The sequence below is a fragment of the Bos indicus genome, chromosome 20 (genome assembly GCF_029378745.1).
Source record: "Bos indicus isolate NIAB-ARS_2022 breed Sahiwal x Tharparkar chromosome 20, NIAB-ARS_B.indTharparkar_mat_pri_1.0, whole genome shotgun sequence".
NCBI lineage: Eukaryota > Metazoa > Chordata > Mammalia > Artiodactyla > Bovidae > Bos > Bos indicus.
Window position 1 is genome coordinate 54,682,986 of NC_091779.1, and position 18,704 is coordinate 54,701,689.

An 18,704-nucleotide genomic window follows, 5' to 3' on the forward strand; every position below is an offset into this window, starting at 1 on the left:
GCTCTAATTCTTAGTACCCCATCCCATCAGTATATTTGCCGAATGAAAATTATTTAAAAGACATCAGTAAATTACAATAAATGAGTAACAAACTCTGGTAACTGTGATGTATAAGATTAACCAGATTGATAATGATTTTCAAACTTATAGTGTTTTTAATTTTTATTTACATCTTTCAATTATTGAGAAAAGTTGAAATTCTAACTATAATTTTGAACACATATTTTTTCACTTATTTCAAGTTATACTCTATACACATTTATAATAATAGCTTATTATGAATTTATCACTTTGGCATTATAATATATCATTTTTATATCTGGTAATATTTCCTGTCTTGAATTCTATGGTCTCTTTTATTAGCATAGCAACACCAGCTTTCTTATGATTGTTGTGTGTGGTAACTATTTTTCATTGTTTTACTTTGAACCTATCTGTGTTCTTTTTATTTACAAATTGTGCTGCCTTTTAACAACATTAAAGTTAAACAGGATTTTTTTTTCACCAATTCTAACCAACTAAATTTTAAATTTGGTGTTAAGAATATTTCAGCTTAATAAAATTTTTGATATTGTAGGGCTAAAATTTACCATTGTTTGGTACTTGTTTTCTATTTGCCTTTTCTGTTGTTTCTTTCCTTGCCTACCTTTCTTCGATTAACCAACTAGTCATTAATATTCTATTTCTTTCTTTTATTGGATCATTATACATTGGATTGGATTGTGGTGAGCCACAATCCCTGGAGTCCTGAAGAGTCAAACACGACTGAGCAAGTGAACAACAATGACAACATTACTGTAGGTAGATTCAATTTTTCTTATGACGTGAATTATTCTTCTACATGAGTAACTTCCATAAACGTTTCTTCTCCAATATGTGTAATGAAGAATAATTCAGTTATTTACATTTAAGAATGGCTCTAACTCATATTCATTTTCTAAAAGTTGTTATATAATTTGATAAACATGTTATGTTGATGGAGTACTTGTTCTATGCTTTAAAGGTATCATTTCACTGTCCTTTGATTCTCATTGCTTTAGATCAGAAATTGGTGAAGTTTGTTATTGTTTATAACTGTAATTTGTCTTATTTTTCTGGTTGTTTTCATGTTTTTTCTTTACCCCTTCTTTTTAGCAATTTAATTATGAAGTTCCTTTATGTGGTTAATTACTTCCCCTTCCTCACCCCAGAGGTGTATCAAGCTCTTTGGTTTATGAGCCAATATTTTCATCAAATCTAGAAATTTACAGGCAATTTTTGCTTCAAATATACCTTTGATAGCTTAAGGTGAACAATGTCAGATTCGTGATCACCAAAAAAGATTTAGCTTCCGGACCAGGGACCAGGCTTGATCACTCAAGAGCTTTTGTGTTCAGTTCAGTCCAGTTCAGTTGCTCAGTTGTGTCCGACTCTTTGTGACCCCGTGAATCGCAGCACGCCAGACCTCCCTGTCCATCACCAACTCCCAGAGTTCACTCAGACTCATGTCCATCAAGTCGGTGATGCCATCCAGCCATCTCATCCTCTGTCGTCCCCTTCTCCTCCTGCCCTCAATCCCTCCCAGCATCAGGGTCTTTTCCAATGAGTCAACTCTTTGCATGACGTGGCCAAAGTACTGGAGTTTCAGCTTCAGCAGATTTAGCTTCCCGACCAAAGACCAGGCTTGATCACTCAAGAGCTTTTGTGTAGTAGAGTTTTATTAAAGTATGAAAAGAGACAGAGAAAGCTTCTGACATAGATATCAAAGGGGGATGTAGAGTGCCCCCCTTGCTAGTGTTAGCAAGGGAGTTATTTATTTTTTTAATTAGTTATTGCAATAAATCAAAAGACTGCCTCAAGGTTGTAAAGATCTTATTAAACCCACTCCCATAATTTACATTTTAAAATAACAGGATTATTCAGAAGGTTTTCAGGAAGGAGAAACTGTCCTCAAGCAGCATTGTTACATAATTCTTGAAAGTGAAAGTGAAGTCACTCAGTGGTGTCTGACTCTTTGCAACCCTATGGACTGTAGCCTACCAGGCTCATCTGTCCATGGGATTTTCCAGGCAAGAATACTGGAGTAGGTTGTCATTTCCTTCTCCAGGGGATCTTCCCAATCCAGGGATCAAACAAGGGTCTCTGGCATTGCAGGCAGACGCTTTACCCTCTGAGCCACCAGGGAAGTCCTGGTGTATATAATTCTTAGTACAGAGTTTAAACTGAGTTGTTTGTTGTGTAATCATCAGTTTCAGGCTTAAAGAAAAAAAAAAAAGTTTTATGTGACTAAGACTAAGGAATGTAGAGGAAAAAAAAAAAAAAGATGTTTGTCCTTTCTTCCTTATGGAGAATTCCAGACCCCTTTCTCCTTCTCAGGGACCCTGGATTTATCACCCTGCCTAGGAACTGACTCTCTCACCTTTCAATCACATTTAGGTTAGAGCATCCAGAATTACTGGCTTTCCTGGTGGCTCAGACAGTAAAGAATCTGCTTGCAATGCAGGAGACCCCGGTTCAATCCCTGGGTCCTGAAGATCCCTTGAAGAAGGGAATGGCAACCCACTCCAGTATTCTTGCCTGGAGAATTCCATGGACAGAGAAGCTTGGCAGACTACAGTCCATGGGGGTCACAAAAAGTGGAACACGACTATTCAGTATTCCAATGACATGCTTTAAGATCGGTTCTTTCACAAGTCACAAAAAAATCCCTAATATATTCAGCTTAGAAAATAATTTATTAGAGTATCACTTTGTGCATTTTCTATTGGAGTATTTTCAAGTTAGCTGATATTTTTCCTTTGCATTGTCTAATATGCCAATGAGTGTATCTAATGAAGTTTTAATTTGGAATGCTGTATTTTCAGCTCCATCATTTTTTCACTTGATTTTCTCACTTCATTTTGTCTGTGCTTTAGTTTAAATCCTTAAGCACATTTATAGCAAATGTTTTAATGTCCTTGTCTATTTCTTCCATAATGTCCGTCATTTCTTATTCTTTTTCCATTGACTAGATAATTTTGCTGTCAGACATTATGAATTCTTTCCTATTGTGTGTCTAGATGTTGCTGCATTCCTTTAAAAAAAGATTTGAATCTTGCTTTAGTAGGGAAATAATTTACTTGTAGATCAGCATGGTCCTTTTAAGACTTGTTTTTAATTTCTGTAAGGACAGGATTAAAGCAGATTGCATTTGCTGGCTTATTGTCTGTATGACTTGAGTATGACTCCTCTGGGACTTGTTACATGTGCAAGGTGCTCACAAGCATCTCCTTGTTCTGGTCTGGGAAAGTGAAAGTTTCCCAGCCATTTGTGCAAGCTAATAATACCTCATCTCACAACTTCGTGCTAATTGTTACTTTTCCAGACTTAGAGCATTTTATCCTTTGCCTATGATGATTACAATTCAGATAAATACTTAAAGGATACCAATTCTGTTGCTTGCAACTCTTTCTCTGAAGAGGCTTTCCCTTTCCAGGATTCTGTCACTCAGATGCAGACATCACAGTGTTTCTAAATTCTGACCTCTTTCTCTCCTCAGCTCAGAATAATCACTGTGCTCCATTTGGTTATCTCCCATAACCCCTTCCTGCTCAGTTATAGAAAACACCTTCAGGAACAAAATCAAACAATTTGCATCGGGTGTGTGTGTTAGTCGCTCAGTCATGCCTGACTCTTTGCAACACCATGGACTGTACCCCGCCAGGATTCTCTGACCGTGGGATTCTCCAGGCAAGAATACTGGAGTGGGTCACCATGCCTTTCTCCGATTGGGTGTATAGTGTCTTTCAAATTCATACCCACCTGTGTCTTCTATTAAAAAATAATACTATAGATTGGGTGGTAAAAACAAAAGAAACAATTTTTTTTTTTTCTCTCACAGTTCAGAAGAACAGTGAACTCAAAATCAAAGTGCTTGCAACTCACTTTCTGATGGAAGCTTTCTACCTGGCTTGTAAGCAGTTGCCATATTTCTGCATCTTCTCATACTGGAGAGAAAGAGAACAAGCTCTAAGATGTGTCTTAAGACCACCAATCTTATTACATCAGGGCCCCACATTAAGAGCTCATTTAATGTTAATTACCTCCATAAAGAATCTATTCCCAATCTGGATCCTCAGGGTATAACTTCATTTTAATATAGGGTCTTACAGATATAAGTAATTATGATTAGGTCATGCTAGATTAGCATTGATTCTGAACCCAGTATGACTGTTGTCCTTCTTAGAAGAGGAGAGGACATAAGAGAGGCATAGTCACACAGGGAAAAGTTGAAGGTGGTCATTGAAGTTATGCTGCTCAAGTCAAGGACTTCTGGTCACCAGCAAAAGCTAAAATGCCTCAGAACACGAGAAGACAGGAATAAGGAAAGAAGGGTATTTTCCTAGCAACTTCAAAAGCCCTTCTGACACCTTGATTTTGGACTTCTAACTTCCAAACCTGTGAAATAATAAAATACTGCTGTTTTTAGTCACCCTGTCTGTGATACTTTGCTGTGAAGCCCCAGGAAAACAATACCCAATTATACAGTGACCTAATTTGTTTTCTTTCTCTAAGTGATCAGAATCTTACACAGCCTAGTATTGAATATCTTAAAAAAAATGTTTTATATGTTTTATCCAGTTATCCTTTTGTTTTCAGGAAGAAGACTGATATGGTTCTGTCACCCAAAAATGACTAGAGGCAGAAGTTTCACTATACAATTTAATCTCTTTTCAAGCAGTGTGTAAGAAATATTTTCTCACACTTTAATTCACATTGTGTATCATTATCAGTTTGAATCAGCACAAATTCAGTATATGAAAGATGTCACCTTATGCTTTTATTTGGCATTTTAGCTATCATCAATGAGATGAAGCAGTGATGTGCTTAAATCCACTTACATTTGTTTATTGCCTATTGTCTGTTGGTGTCATTACTCCATCTTTCCAATGGTGTTAGTGTTTTTCTCATTGATCATTGAAGTTTTTACTATTAAGAATTTGTTTTATGCATGCACATATATAATCATTTTTTTCTAATTTTTGTTGACCTATGCCAAAAATGCTTTTATATAGTAAAATTTAGCCATCTTTTTATTTTCTGCTTACAAGATAGATAACTTTATTATAAAATAATTCTACATTTTAAAAGTGAAGTGTTTCATCCACCTCATTAGAACTGATTCAAATGTATTCTTTTTAATGGCTGAGTAATACTCCATTGTGTATATGTACCACAGCTTTCTTATCCATTCATCTGCTGATGAACATCTAGGTTGCTTCCTTGTCCTGGCTATTATAAACAGTGCTGAGATGAACATTGGGGTACAGGTGTCTCTTTCAATTCTGGTTTCCTCAGTGTGTATGCCCAGCAGTGGGATTGCTGGATCATAAGGCAGTTCTATTTCCAGTTTTTAAGGAATCTCCACCCTGGGAGGGAGAAGGGAGGAGGGTTCAGGATGGGGAACACATGTATACCTGTGGCAGATTCATTTTGATATATGGCAAAACCAATACAATATTGTAAAGTTAAAAAATAAAAGAAAAAAAAAAACATAAAAGTGAAGTGAAGTGAAGTCGCTCAGTCATGTCTGACTCTTTGTGACCCCATGGACTGTAGCCTACCAAGCTCCTCTGTCCACGGGATTTTCCAGGCAAAAGTACTGGAGTAGATTGCCATTTCCTTATCCAGGGAATCTTCCCGACCCAGGAATTGAAGCCGGGTCTCCCGCATTGTAGACAGACGCTTTACCGTCTGAGCCACCAGGGTGTTTTCTATCTAAACTTTATACTTAAAATTTCCTTTATCTTTTTATTATTCTTATTTTAAATTTTAAAATTATGTGAATTCCCATATTTTGTACCTAAAACCATTGCCACCATGCGTTTGTGTTCTGTATAAAGGAATCTGGCCAAGGAAACTGAAAACTAAATTACTACTCTGTACTATAGAGCTCTTCCTATTGCTGAGAAGGGTTGATACTTTTTTTCTAAATTACAGAAAGATGTTGTATAGACTAGCTAGTGATGAGTCCTGGTTGAAATGGATATAATAATAAGCAATGACTCACAGCAAAATGACAATAAAGAACATTTCCCCAAAAGCTAAAATGCCACTTCTGTGTTTTGTAATGAACATAGATTATTTTCTATGTTTTGTAATGAGAAAAGAGCTCAATTATAGGTTGGCTTCATTATTTCATATGTCATGCCCACGAAGGTGAGAAATTGGCAAAATGTGTAGCCAAAGATAAGAATCTATGACTGTGTGCTGGACTTCAAAAGACACAAAATGTGCCCTGAGTTCCCTCCCAGAAGTCCACAGGTAAAAGAAGATAATTAGGCAAAATTATAAAATCCATTTGCCTAAAGCATAGATTGAAACTATTGCAGGAGGACTGCTAGGTTTTACTTGGAAACCAACCAGGTACTATTTTGACTAACACAAGTAACAGTCTTTGTTTAAGTAGCTTTTGTGACCCAAATGCACTGATTTTTTAAACGTGATGGAAGTTTGGAATCTGGAATGGGAATATGAAGAAACTATAACAGATTCCGTTACCATTCTTCTATGTTCAACTTTCCACATTTTATCACACTCTTGTCCCTCCAGTATTTTCTGCCTGAAAGCTGCTTTGCCTAAATGTCTTGCTACCCCACATATCAGTTTCATGTAAGTTAATCCTTGATTTGTTGAAATTGTTGAGAAGGGACAGCCTCTTAGCAGCCATTAATTTTCATAGCAGAAATCTCTGAATATTGAAGCCAGTTCCTTAACTGTTAAGTATGTGAACACTGATGCTCTAGTTTGTACTTTACAATTTACCTGACAACCCTTAAGTGGCTTTCCTCACAGGCTGTGCCGCTTTAGTAGTTTGTTAGCACAGAAGAAGTCATCTTTCTTTTGCAGTGGAGTTGTATTCTGGAGAATTCTTTGTATTTCACTTTGTTTCATTTTGTTTTTATTTGTTTGTCTGCTTACTACTGTAATTTTATTTTTTATTACTGTTGTACATGCACAAGGTTGGCATCATTTAACTAGTAGCTAGCAAGATGAGAGTTCTGTACACCTAATTGTATTGAAAGGGTGTTCCTTTGAGTACTGGGAAACTTGAAAGAAACAGCCCCATCACATCTCATCTGGATGCACTAAGGGGAGGAGACAGTGTGTTCCCCCCATTCAGAAAGTCTGACTTCTCTAATGACTACTTATGTCAGAGTTGGTCAGTATGAATGGGATTTGGGGGACTATGGTGAGGGACAGAGAGGCCTGGTGTGCTGAAGTCCATAGGATCACAAAGTATCGGACACGTCTTGATGACTGAACAACAACATGTATGAACATTGAGGTATATATTTTTATAGGGAATGATGTGAAATGCAGTAGATATATTTTAAGTTACTGTTAGATTTTTGTCTCATTTTGGTTCAGCTCAGTTCAGTCACTCAGTCACAACTGACTCTTTGTGACCCCATGGACCACAGCACGCCAGGCCTCCCTGTCCATCACCAACTCCCGGAGTTTACTCAAATTCATCTCCATTGAGTCGGTGATGCCATCCAACCAGCTCATCCTCTGGCATCCCCTTCTCCTCCTGCCTTCAATCTTTCCCAGCATCAGGGTCTTTTCAAATGAGTCAGCTCTTCGCATCAGGTGGCCAAAGTATTGGAGTTTCAGCTTCAACATCAGTCCTTCCAATGAACACTCAGGACTGATCTCCTTTAGGATGGACTGTTTGGATCTCCTTGCAGTCCAAGGGACTCTCAAGTCTTCTCCAACACCACAGTTCAAAAGCATCAATTATTTGGTGCTCAGCTTTCTTTATAGTCCAACTCTCACATCCATACATGACTACTGGAAAAACCATAGCCTTGACGAGATGGACCTTTGTTGGCAAAGTAATGTCTCTGCTTTTAATATGCTATTTATTTATCTATATATGTCAAATCCAAATAGAGTTGCTTGAAAAAATAGGGTTTATTTAAAACCAAAGCCCAGAGTTACATAGTTCCACGATGATATAGCTGTTCAAGAAGCCATATTAAAACCTAGGTTTTTAGCTTTATTCTTTGTCATATTTCTCATTAGAAAGACAAATGTTTTAAAAACGTATCTTCTTATAAGGACCACAGATCCGACAAACTTTTCCTTACTTCAGCCAGAAATGTGTCATGTGCTCATGGCTGTCTTCAAAAGACTTTAAAATGATGTTTATTTTTATTGCTATTCCCTAAATTATAATTTGTTCATATGGTGAGAGGAGATTGGGATATTGCTTAGGAAAGCAATGGTGCTTGCCTTATTTCTAAGCAAAAAAATCCGTTCATTATAGCAACCAAGTACTGTCTACCAAGACATTGTAGAGAGCATTAGCTTAGAGGGCCAGACTTCAAATATATGATACCACGTAATATGAGAAGGAACTGTAATTTATACTTTTACATAATATCTTTAAGGAAACCAAAAAGATATTGCAAATTTTATGAGCCACATTGCAAATTAAGTGATGCTAGACCTGGAGATGGCATGATGCCAGTAAGACTAGTGGACAAATAATTCAGTGTAAAGTGTTGAGCAGGTAGAAACTGCAATGCAGAGAGAGATACAAAGCATCTGTATCTGTTTGAAGAGAGTGCAGCACATGCTCAGTCATGTCAGACTCTGTGCGACCTCAAGGACTGTAGCCCACCAGGCTCCTCTGTCCATGAGGATCCTCCAGGCAAGAATACTGGAGTGGTTTTCCATTTCTTACTCCAGGGGATCTTCCCAACCCAAGGATCAAACCCACATCTCTTGCATCTCCTTCATTAACAGGTGGATGTTTTACTGCTCTGCCACGTGGGAAGCCCTGTGTTTGGAAAGCAGAGATGAGAAACCATATTGTCCCTAATAAAGACGAGGAAAGAATCATTGCAACATACATTTTCAGTTGTACATGCTGTGGTTAATTTCCATATAACTTTATCATCTAATAATTGATCATATTCCTTGGGTGTTCAAAAACTGCATTTGATCTATTTGTTAAATTTCTACTTCACATTGATTTGTAAAGTAAACTTGCCACTTACTCTTTCAATTTTCTCTTTTTCTTTTTGTGTGCCCCTTATATAATTCACTGATTTTTCTATTTATTATTATTCAGTACCAAATCTGTAGTGTTTTTTAATAAACTATCAAAAAAGACATTGGACCCTCTTCATTTCTCCTTTTCAAATTATAATAAAATATTGTTATTTGGGTATTCTTGCAAGTATTCACATTATTGCTGATTCTTCATTTGATTCTTGATACTTTTCATGATGACGCTGTGAACATGCAGGCTGTAAAATAGAATCTGTTCCTTTTCAATTCAGTGGGATTTTTCCCCTAATATATTGTGTTAAATTTTGTTTGCATTGGTTTCAAATTTTAAAAAACAATGTTTCCTCATTGTTCTTAAAAGAGAATGCTAATATTGAAAATCTTTGTGAATTCATGATTTAATGGAATGTTTATGTATGCATTAAGATGACCATACATTGGTTAGAGATTAGTATTCTATATGGCATAAGAAAGCATTCACAAATTACTAAAGATGTATAAATATACCTATTCTTAAGTTTTTGAAATGCATTTTAAGCACATATTCATACATATGTAAGATAGCATGTATAATATCTATCTAGCCATCTATCTATCATTTTATGTATCATTATATTGTAACACATTTAAGGGGAATCCTTAAAAATGGGAACCTCACATACATATATTTAGAGCATATATACATGTTGTGAATTGATGTATCTTTTCAGAGAACTGAATCCTATGTCATTTTGTAATTCCAAGTTTCCCCTGACATCTTTATGTCTGAAATGTTCTCTGCTTACATTTAACATATAGAATATATTAAAGACATATAGAATATGCGGGAGGCACGGGTTTGATTCTGGGGTCAGAAAGATCCCCTGGAGAAAAAAATGGCAACCACTCCAGTATTCACACCTGGAAAATCCCACGGACATAAGAGCCTGGCGGGCTACAGCCCATGGGCTCGCAGAGTCAAACACAACTACATTTTCACATAATACAGCATGGTGTACTTTTCTTTACCCATTTACTTTTAATATACTTATGTCTTTATATTTAAAGTTGGTTTCTCATAGACAACATATATCTGGATCTAGTTTGTTTTTTTTTTATCTACTATGGCAACCTCAGTTTTTTAGCTGATGCTATTAATTTTTGGAAATACTCTTCATTATTACTACAAGCATTTCTTCTTTTTCTTCTTTTGGTACTAGCATCATGCGTATGTTACTCAGTTTGTAGTTGTCTCACTTTTCTTAGATACTCTGTTTCTTTTTTTGTTTTACAGTCTTTCTTCTGTTCTTGTTTGTTTGTTTTGGAAGTTTCTGTTTACATATACTCAAACTCAGATTCTTCCTTCAGCAGAGTCCAATCTATTAATAAGGCCATCCAAACAGTCTTTCCTTCTGTTACACTGTTTCTTATTTCTATCATTTTTAAAATTTTATCTTAGAATTTCCAGTTATCCACTTGCAGTTCACATATGTTCTTCCATATCATCTACGTTTTTGTTAACATCATTAGCATATTAAACATGGTTCTTTTAAATTCCTGGTTTCATAATTCCAGCATCCCTGCCATGTCTCACTATGGTTCTCATGCTTGATCTGTCTCTTCAAATTGTGCTTTTTGTCTTGTAACTGTGCCTTGGCCTTGTTTTTTTGTTTGTTTTTGTTCTTTAATAGTTGTACATAATATACTGGGTAAAAGTAACTTTGGAAAACAGGCTTCTAGTTTTGTGGTTGTACAATCTGTTGGGAGAGGAAGTGTTATATAGCCCTATGGTTAGGTCTCAGTCTTTTTGAGCCTGTACCCCTAGGTTGTGAACTTCACAAATATTCATCATTCTAGATGGGACAGGGTAGCTAGAAGAGGCTGTAATTGGGTATTTCCCTTCCCCCAGGATGATCAGGTCCTGATAAAATCCTTTAGTTCAGGCTCTGGTAAAATAGTTTCTCTTGGAGGCATGGCTTTGTTAAAAATAGAATGTAAGGGTTTTTCCCTCCCTCTGATGGAAATGTGAGGGCTTTTCCCTTGAGTTTTACTATAAAAACATGGTAAGGTTACTGGAAGTTAAGCCTTTTACAAAAGTCTTGGGGCTTTCCTGGTGGCTCCACTAGTAAAGAATCCACCTGCAATTCAGGAGACCCAGGTTCAATCCCTGGGTCAGGAAGATCCCCTGGAGAAGGAAATTGTAACCCACTCCAGTATTCTTGCCTAGAGAACTCCATGGACAGAGGAGTCTGGCAGGCTACAGTCCATGGGGCTGCAAAATAATCAGACATGACCTAGCCACTAAACTACTACCACCATGGGGGTGTTTTAACTCTCAGACTTCGTCACTGAATCTCTAGCAATTCTGTAATTACAGATTAGATTTTCCTATCCCAGTATCAGTTCTCATAGAGGTTTCTACTCATGAGTTTCCACTCAGGTAAATTGGGATTCTCTGTATCCACCTGTCTGACTCTCCAATTTGAGGGGTAGCTGCTTGCCATCTAACTTCAAAAAGAGTTGTTGATGGAATGATGACTTCCAAGCTCTTAAACACTGCATCAGAAACAGGAAGTCTATTTTTTTTAATGAATCCCTACATTATATTACAATGGCTCACAAAATAGAAGTCATTGAGCATTTTTTAAACAAACACAGATTCTATCATATAGTCATATGTAAAACATACAGAAAGAAATTTCAGTACAGTATATCAAAAGAGACACTGATATTTTTCAATAAATCAAGCAACCTCTCTAAGAGTTATCCCCTTATTCTACAAGTAGACACAGGGAAATATTTTTAAAATATGTTTCTTCAGATTTATACTTATCAACTTGTTCACAACTTCCATATACCAAAATTTAGTTCAATGAGTGTTCTACTTATAAACTACATGAATTTGAACGCTGGCACATACACAAACACACACACACATACACAGGTGATTTGTAATATTTGCTGAGTATTAAACTTGGAATATGTTAGTCTGATGTTAAAGATATTAAGAGATTCTAAAATGATAAATCGAGACTTATTCATATGCATATTATTTAATTTTGAAAAGAGCTATAATAATTATATGCTAGTAATTTGAAATATCCAGCAAATTAATGCTACCAATAATATCTCTAACTAAATAATTAGGTAATAGCATATTCTAAGTGGTGATGTAGAAAGAGTATAGCAAGTTAGATTAGCATCTAGGAAGAGATATGATACCTAATATTGGTTGGTTTAGCATACTTCTTGAATATTATGCCAGAGTTACATTTGCCAAAATTAAAAAAAAAAAAAAATCACAAGTAGTAATTGCTATCTTTTGCCTATAAGCAAAGCAATTTAACTGAGCAAACTCTATAAAAAGGGATAGGGTCATTTATTGAAGCTACCTTGGATTAAGCATCCTATCTCTTACTCTACTGAACTGTACTGAACTTTATTGAACTGAACTGAACTGAACTCTTGCTCTATCCTCCTCTCAAACTCTTTCATATACTGAGTGGTTCTTTTTCCAGATTCTCTCTTCACTTCTCCCATTTCTCTTCTACTATTGATCAGCTTTAGCGTGGGTGGCTGCGACTGGCGCATTTAAGGTGGGCAGATACCCTATGTCTGAGGTCAGGGGCAGAAGCCTGGAGGATGCCATGCCTGAGAGGAGGCGGCCAAGAGGAGTTACCCCACGTAGGAGGTCAGGGGCAGCGGCCAAGAGTGCCAGGCTGCGACGGTGCAGAAACGGCCTAGAGGAGCTACCCTGCATCCGAGGTCAGGGCTACAGCCAAGAGGAGCTACCCTACGTAGGAGGCCAGGGGCAGCGGCTGGAGGAGCAACCCACCTCCAAGGAGCAATGGCTGCCCGTGGAGGAGGGCCTAGAGGAGCTATTCCACGTTCAAGGTCAGAAGGGACAGCGGTGAGGAGAAACCCCTCGTCCAAGGTAAGGAGCAGCGGCTGTGCTTTGCTGGAGCAGCCGTGAAGAGATACCCCAGGTCCACGGTAAGAGAAACCCGTGTAAGACGGTAGGTGTTGCAAGAGGGCATCAGAGGGCAGACACACTGAAACCATAATCACAGAAAACTAGTCAATCTAATCACACTAGGACCACAGCCTTGTCTAAGTCAATGACACTAAGCCATGCCCGTGGGGCCACCTAAGATAGGCAGGTCATGGTGGAGAGGTCTGACAGAATGTCCACTGGAGAAGGGGATGGCAAACCACTTCAGTATTCTTGCCTTGAGAACCCCATGAACAGTATGAAAAGGCAAAATGATAGGATACTGAAAAAGGAACTCCCCAGGTCAGTAGGTGCCCAATATGCTACTGGAGATCAGTGGAGAAATAACTCCAGAAAGGATGGAGCCAAAGCAAAAACAATACCCAGCTGTGGATGTGACTGGTGATAGAAGCAAGGTCCGATGCTGTGAAGAGCAATATTGCATAGGAACCTGGAACGACAGGTCCATGAATCAAGGCAAATTGCAAGTGGTCAAACAGGAGATGGCAAGAGTGAACGTCGACATTCTAGGAATCAGCGACTAAAATGGACTGGAATGGGTGAATTTAACTCAGATGACCATTATATCTACTACTGCAGGCAGGAATCCCTCAGAAGAAATGGCGTGGCCATCACGGTCAACAAAAGAGTTTGAAATGCAGTACTTGGATGCAATCTCAAAAACGACAGAATGATCTCTGTTCGTTTACAAAGCAAACCGTTCAATATCACAGTAATCCAAGTCTATGCCCCAACCAGTAACGCTGAAGAAGCTGAAGTTGAACGGTTCTATGAAGACCTACAAGACCTTTTAGAACTAATACCCAACAAAGATGTCCTTTTCGTTATAGGGGACTGGAATGCAAAAGTAGGAAGTCAAGAAACACCTGGAGTAACAGGCAAATTTGGCCTTGGAATACGGAATGAAGCAGGACAAAGACTAATATTTTGCAAAGAAAATGCACTGGTCATAGCAAACACCCTCTTCGAACAACACAAGAGAAGACTCTACACATGGACATCACCAGATGGTCAACACAGAAATCAGACTGATTATATTCTTTGCAGCCAAATGGAGAACCTTTATACAGTCAGCAAAAACAAGACCAGGAGCTGACTGTGGCTCCGATCATAAACTCCTTATTGTGAAGTTCAGACTGAAATAGAAGAAAGTAGGGAAAACCACTAGACCATTCAGGTATGACCTAAATAAAATCCCTTATAATTATACAATGGAAGTGACAAATAGATTTAAGGGACTAGATCTGATAGAGTACCTGATGAACTATGGACAGAGGTTCATGACATTGTACAGGAGACAGGGATCAAGACCATCCCCAAGGAAAAGAAATGCAAAAAAGCAAAATGGCTGTCTGGGGAGGCCTTACAAATAGCTATGAAAAGAAGAGAAGCGGAAAGCAAAGGAGAAAAGGAAATGTATAGGCATCTGAATACAGAGTTCCAAAGAATAGCAATAAGAGATAAGAAAGCCTTCTTCAGCAATCAATGCAAAGAAATAGAGGAAAACAACAGAATGGGAAAGACTATAGATCTCTTCAAGAAAATTAGAGATACCAAGGGAACATTTCATGCAAAGATGAGCTCGATAAAGGACAGATGGTATGTACCTAACAGAAGCAGAAGATATTAAAAAGAGGTGGCAAGAATGCACAGAACTGTACAAAAAAGATCTTCACGACCAAGATAATCACAATGGTGTGATCACTCACCTAGAGCCAGACATCCTGGAATGTGAAGTCAAGTGGGCCTTGGAAAGCATCACTACAAACAAAGCTAGTGGAGGTGATGGAATTCCAGTTAAGTTATTTCAAATCCTGAAAGATGATGCTATGAAAGTGCTGTACTCAATATGCCAGCAAATTTCAAAAACTCAGCAGTGGCCACAGGACTGGAAAAAGTCAGTTTTCATTCCAATCCCAAAGAAAGGCAATGCCAAAGAATGCTCAAACTACTGCACAATTGCACTCATCTCACACACTAGTAAAGTAATGCTCAAAATTCTCCAAGCCAGGCTTCAGCAAGATGTGAACCATGAACTTCCAGTTGTTCAAGCTGGTTTTAGAAAAGGCAGAGGAACCAGAGACCAAATTGCCAACATCCACTGGATCATGGAAAAAGCAAGAGAGTTCCAGAAAAACATCTAATTCTGCTTTATTGACTATGCCAAAGCCTTTGACTGTGTGGATCACAATAAACTGTGGAAAATTCTGAAAGAGATGAGAATACCAGACCACCCGACCTGCCTCTTGAGAAATTTGTATGCATGTCAGGAAGCAACAGTTAGAACTGGACATGGAACAACAGACTGGTTCCAAATAGGATAAGGAATACGTCAAGGCTGTATATTGGCACCCTGCTTATTTAACTTCTATGCAAAGTACATCATGAGAGATGCTGGGCTGGAAGAATCACAAGCTGGAATCAAGATTGCCAGGAGAAATATCAATAACCGCAGATATGCAGATGACACCACCCTTATGGGAGAAAGTGAAGAGGAACTCAAAAGCCTCTTGATGAAGGTGAAAGAGGAGAGTGCAAAAGTTGGCTTAAAGCTCAAAATTCAGAAAACGAAGATCATGGCATCTGGTCCCATCACTTCATGGCAAATAGATGGGGAAACAGTGGAAACAGTGTCAGACTTTATTTTTCTGGGCTCCCAAATCACTGCGGATGGTGATCACAGCCATGAAATTAAAAGACGCTTACTCCTTGGAAGAAATGTTATGACCAACCTAGACAGCATATTCAAAAGCAGAGACATTACTTTGCCAACAAGGGTCCGTCTAGTCAAGGCTATGGTTTTTCCAGTGGTCATGTATGGAGGTGAGAGTTGGACTATAAAGAAAGCTGAGCACAGAAGAATTGATGCTTTTGAACTGTGGTGTTGGAGAAGACTCTTGAGAGTCCCTTGGGCTGCAAGGAGATCCAACCAGTCCATTCTGAAGGAGATCAGCCCTGGGATTTCTTTGGAAGGAATGATGCTAAAGCTGAAACTCCAGTACTTTGGCCACCTCATGCGAAGAGTTGACTCACTGGAAAAGACTCTGATGCTGGGAGGGATTGGGGGCAGGAGGACAAGGGGACGACAGAGGATGAGATGCCTGGATGGCATCACTGACTCGATGGATGTGAGTCTGGGTGAACTCCTGGAGTTGGTGATGGACAGGGAGGTCTGGCATGCTGAGATTCATGGGGGAGCAAAGAGTCGGACACGAATGAGCAACTGAACTGAACTGAACTGAACTGATTGATCAGCTTGACGTTTTTGTTGTTCTATATCTTTCTTACTATTTAGTATCTTCTTATCCAAAAGATCAGTTTCCATATAAGTATAGCTTACCATGAACCTTCAAGAGATTGATTTTAGCCCTTGCCTTTACTTTTTCCTGTTAATTCTTTCATGTCAACATCCTATTGCTGTATGTACCATTTGACTTATGTTTCCCAATTTTAATTCACTAGCACAGAATATAACAGCCATTTTAACTTTTTTGCTCATTACATCATATATTTTTTTGGTCTGCATGATTTGCTTTGAATCACTATCAAACATGTGGTTAAATCAGCTCCTGATATTGACTCTTTAGGTAAGAGATTATGGTGAATTGAACTAAAATCTTTCCAGAGGATATGGAGCAAAGTAGAGGGGAATTTTCTGATAATGATGTAACACTGGCAGAGTTTGCTATTAAATTGCAAGCATGGGGTTTATACAAAAATGGGTCAATGATGACTCACAGTTTTCTCTTTCTTTCTTTTCTCCTTTCTTTCCAACATTAAAAAAAAAAAAAAAAAAAGTCGTTCACTAAAATCTTAGGAACAGAAACAAATTTAATTTAGGATGTTGGGAGCCTAGGATTTCTTGGGCTCACTCTTTACTGGTGAATTTAAAACAATAAGAGCAGGAATTTACAGTGTTTAAGACAATAACCCAAAAGGTTAGATATTGAATTCAACTAAGATCTCAAAAAAACAAATGAGCATCAGTGGGGGAAGACCTGGCTCCCCATTTAGTCTGTGGCCGGCAGTGTGTTTCCCTGGAGGAGGGCATAGCAACCTACTCCAGTATTAAGGGCTTCCCTGTAGCTCAGCTGGTAAAGAATCTGCCTGCAATGCAGGAGACCCTGGTTCGATTCCTGGGTCGGGAAGACCCCCTGCAGAAGGGATAAGCTACCCACTCAATTCATGGGCTTCCCTGCTGACTCAGATGGTAAACAATCTGCAGGCTATGAAGGAGACCTGGGTTCAATCCCCGGGTTGGGAAGACCCCCTTGAAGGAGGGCATGGAAACCCACTCCAGTATTCTTGCCTGGAAAATCTCCATTGACAGAGGAGCCTGGCAGGCTGCAGTCCATGGGGTTGCAAAGAGTCGAACACAACTGAGTGACCGAGCAAGCACAGTGGCAGTGTGCTTATTTGAGATAGTGATCTTTGGAAACTGATGCCTCTTTGTAGTGGAGGCCTTGGGAATAAAAGATTATGTCAGGCATTTATATTGAACTAGGAAGAGAACATTCAAGGAGAATAAACAAATTAATTAATAAATTTGAAGTTGCATTTAAATTTCTGGGATAACAATATTGAATTTAAACTTCTGGGTATATAATCAAAGCATAGAAAGAAGCTCATTGAGCTGGGATATATAAAGAATAAAATGAAACATAGTAGGAAATGACATCAGAGAAGTAGATAGTGGTTAAAACCTATAGGATCTTTCGAAAATATAAAGGATTTTAAAGGTAATTCTAATTAAATGAGAAACCATTGACAGATTTTAAGTATGGGAATATTCTTTTGTCACTTATCTTTTTAAAAGATGGTTCTGTTTTTCTGATATTGGATTATAGAGAGTAAAAGTGGATGGTAAGATCCAGTTGGCAGCCTATAAAAGTTCTTAAAGAGAGACAGTGCTGACTTGAACTAGCAATGCAAGAGTTGAAATTGATTATATTCAAAATACACTTGAATAATTTAACAAGGATTACTGAGATTGCATCTGGGAGGTTGGAGTGATAATCGTCTATGATTCCTGGTTTTAATGTTGGCCAACAAGGACACTTGTATTGCCCTTAGTAGAGAAGAAGGTTCAATAATTATACCAGTCTTTGTATAAAATGTAGCAATCTGGAAAAAGTAAATGATATAGAGTGATGAATAAGACACTTAAAGTAAGTCTTTAAAGTAAGTGTTTTTAGAGGTGATTGTTCTCAGTCAAAAATGTACACATTGTTGGCAAAAAGAAGCATACCAACCTAAAGTGTTAATTTGATTTGTCTTGCTTAATTAAATCAAATAGAAATTTGATTTTTAAATCATTTAGATTATTTTCCTCTGTTTGCCACAGTTCCCTCAACTTCCTTCAGCCTTAGTCCTGATTTTTTCTATATTTTATCTTACCTGACCTATTCCTAAAGTCATCTGAAGGTGAGCTGTAGCCTAAGGCATGGCCATGGGACTAAATAAAGTACATGTGAAAAAGTCAAGAAACTGAGTTTCCAAGGTGTTAAGAGGATCATACAATGGATTCTGAATTTTTGAGAGCTTTGACAGAAATAGAAGTGGACAGGAAGACAATGTCAATATTCAAGTTATCCATGGACAAGTGAAAAATGAAGGCAATTTGAGGCAACAATTTTGAGATTAGGAAATGATTATATAATTGAATAATAAAATC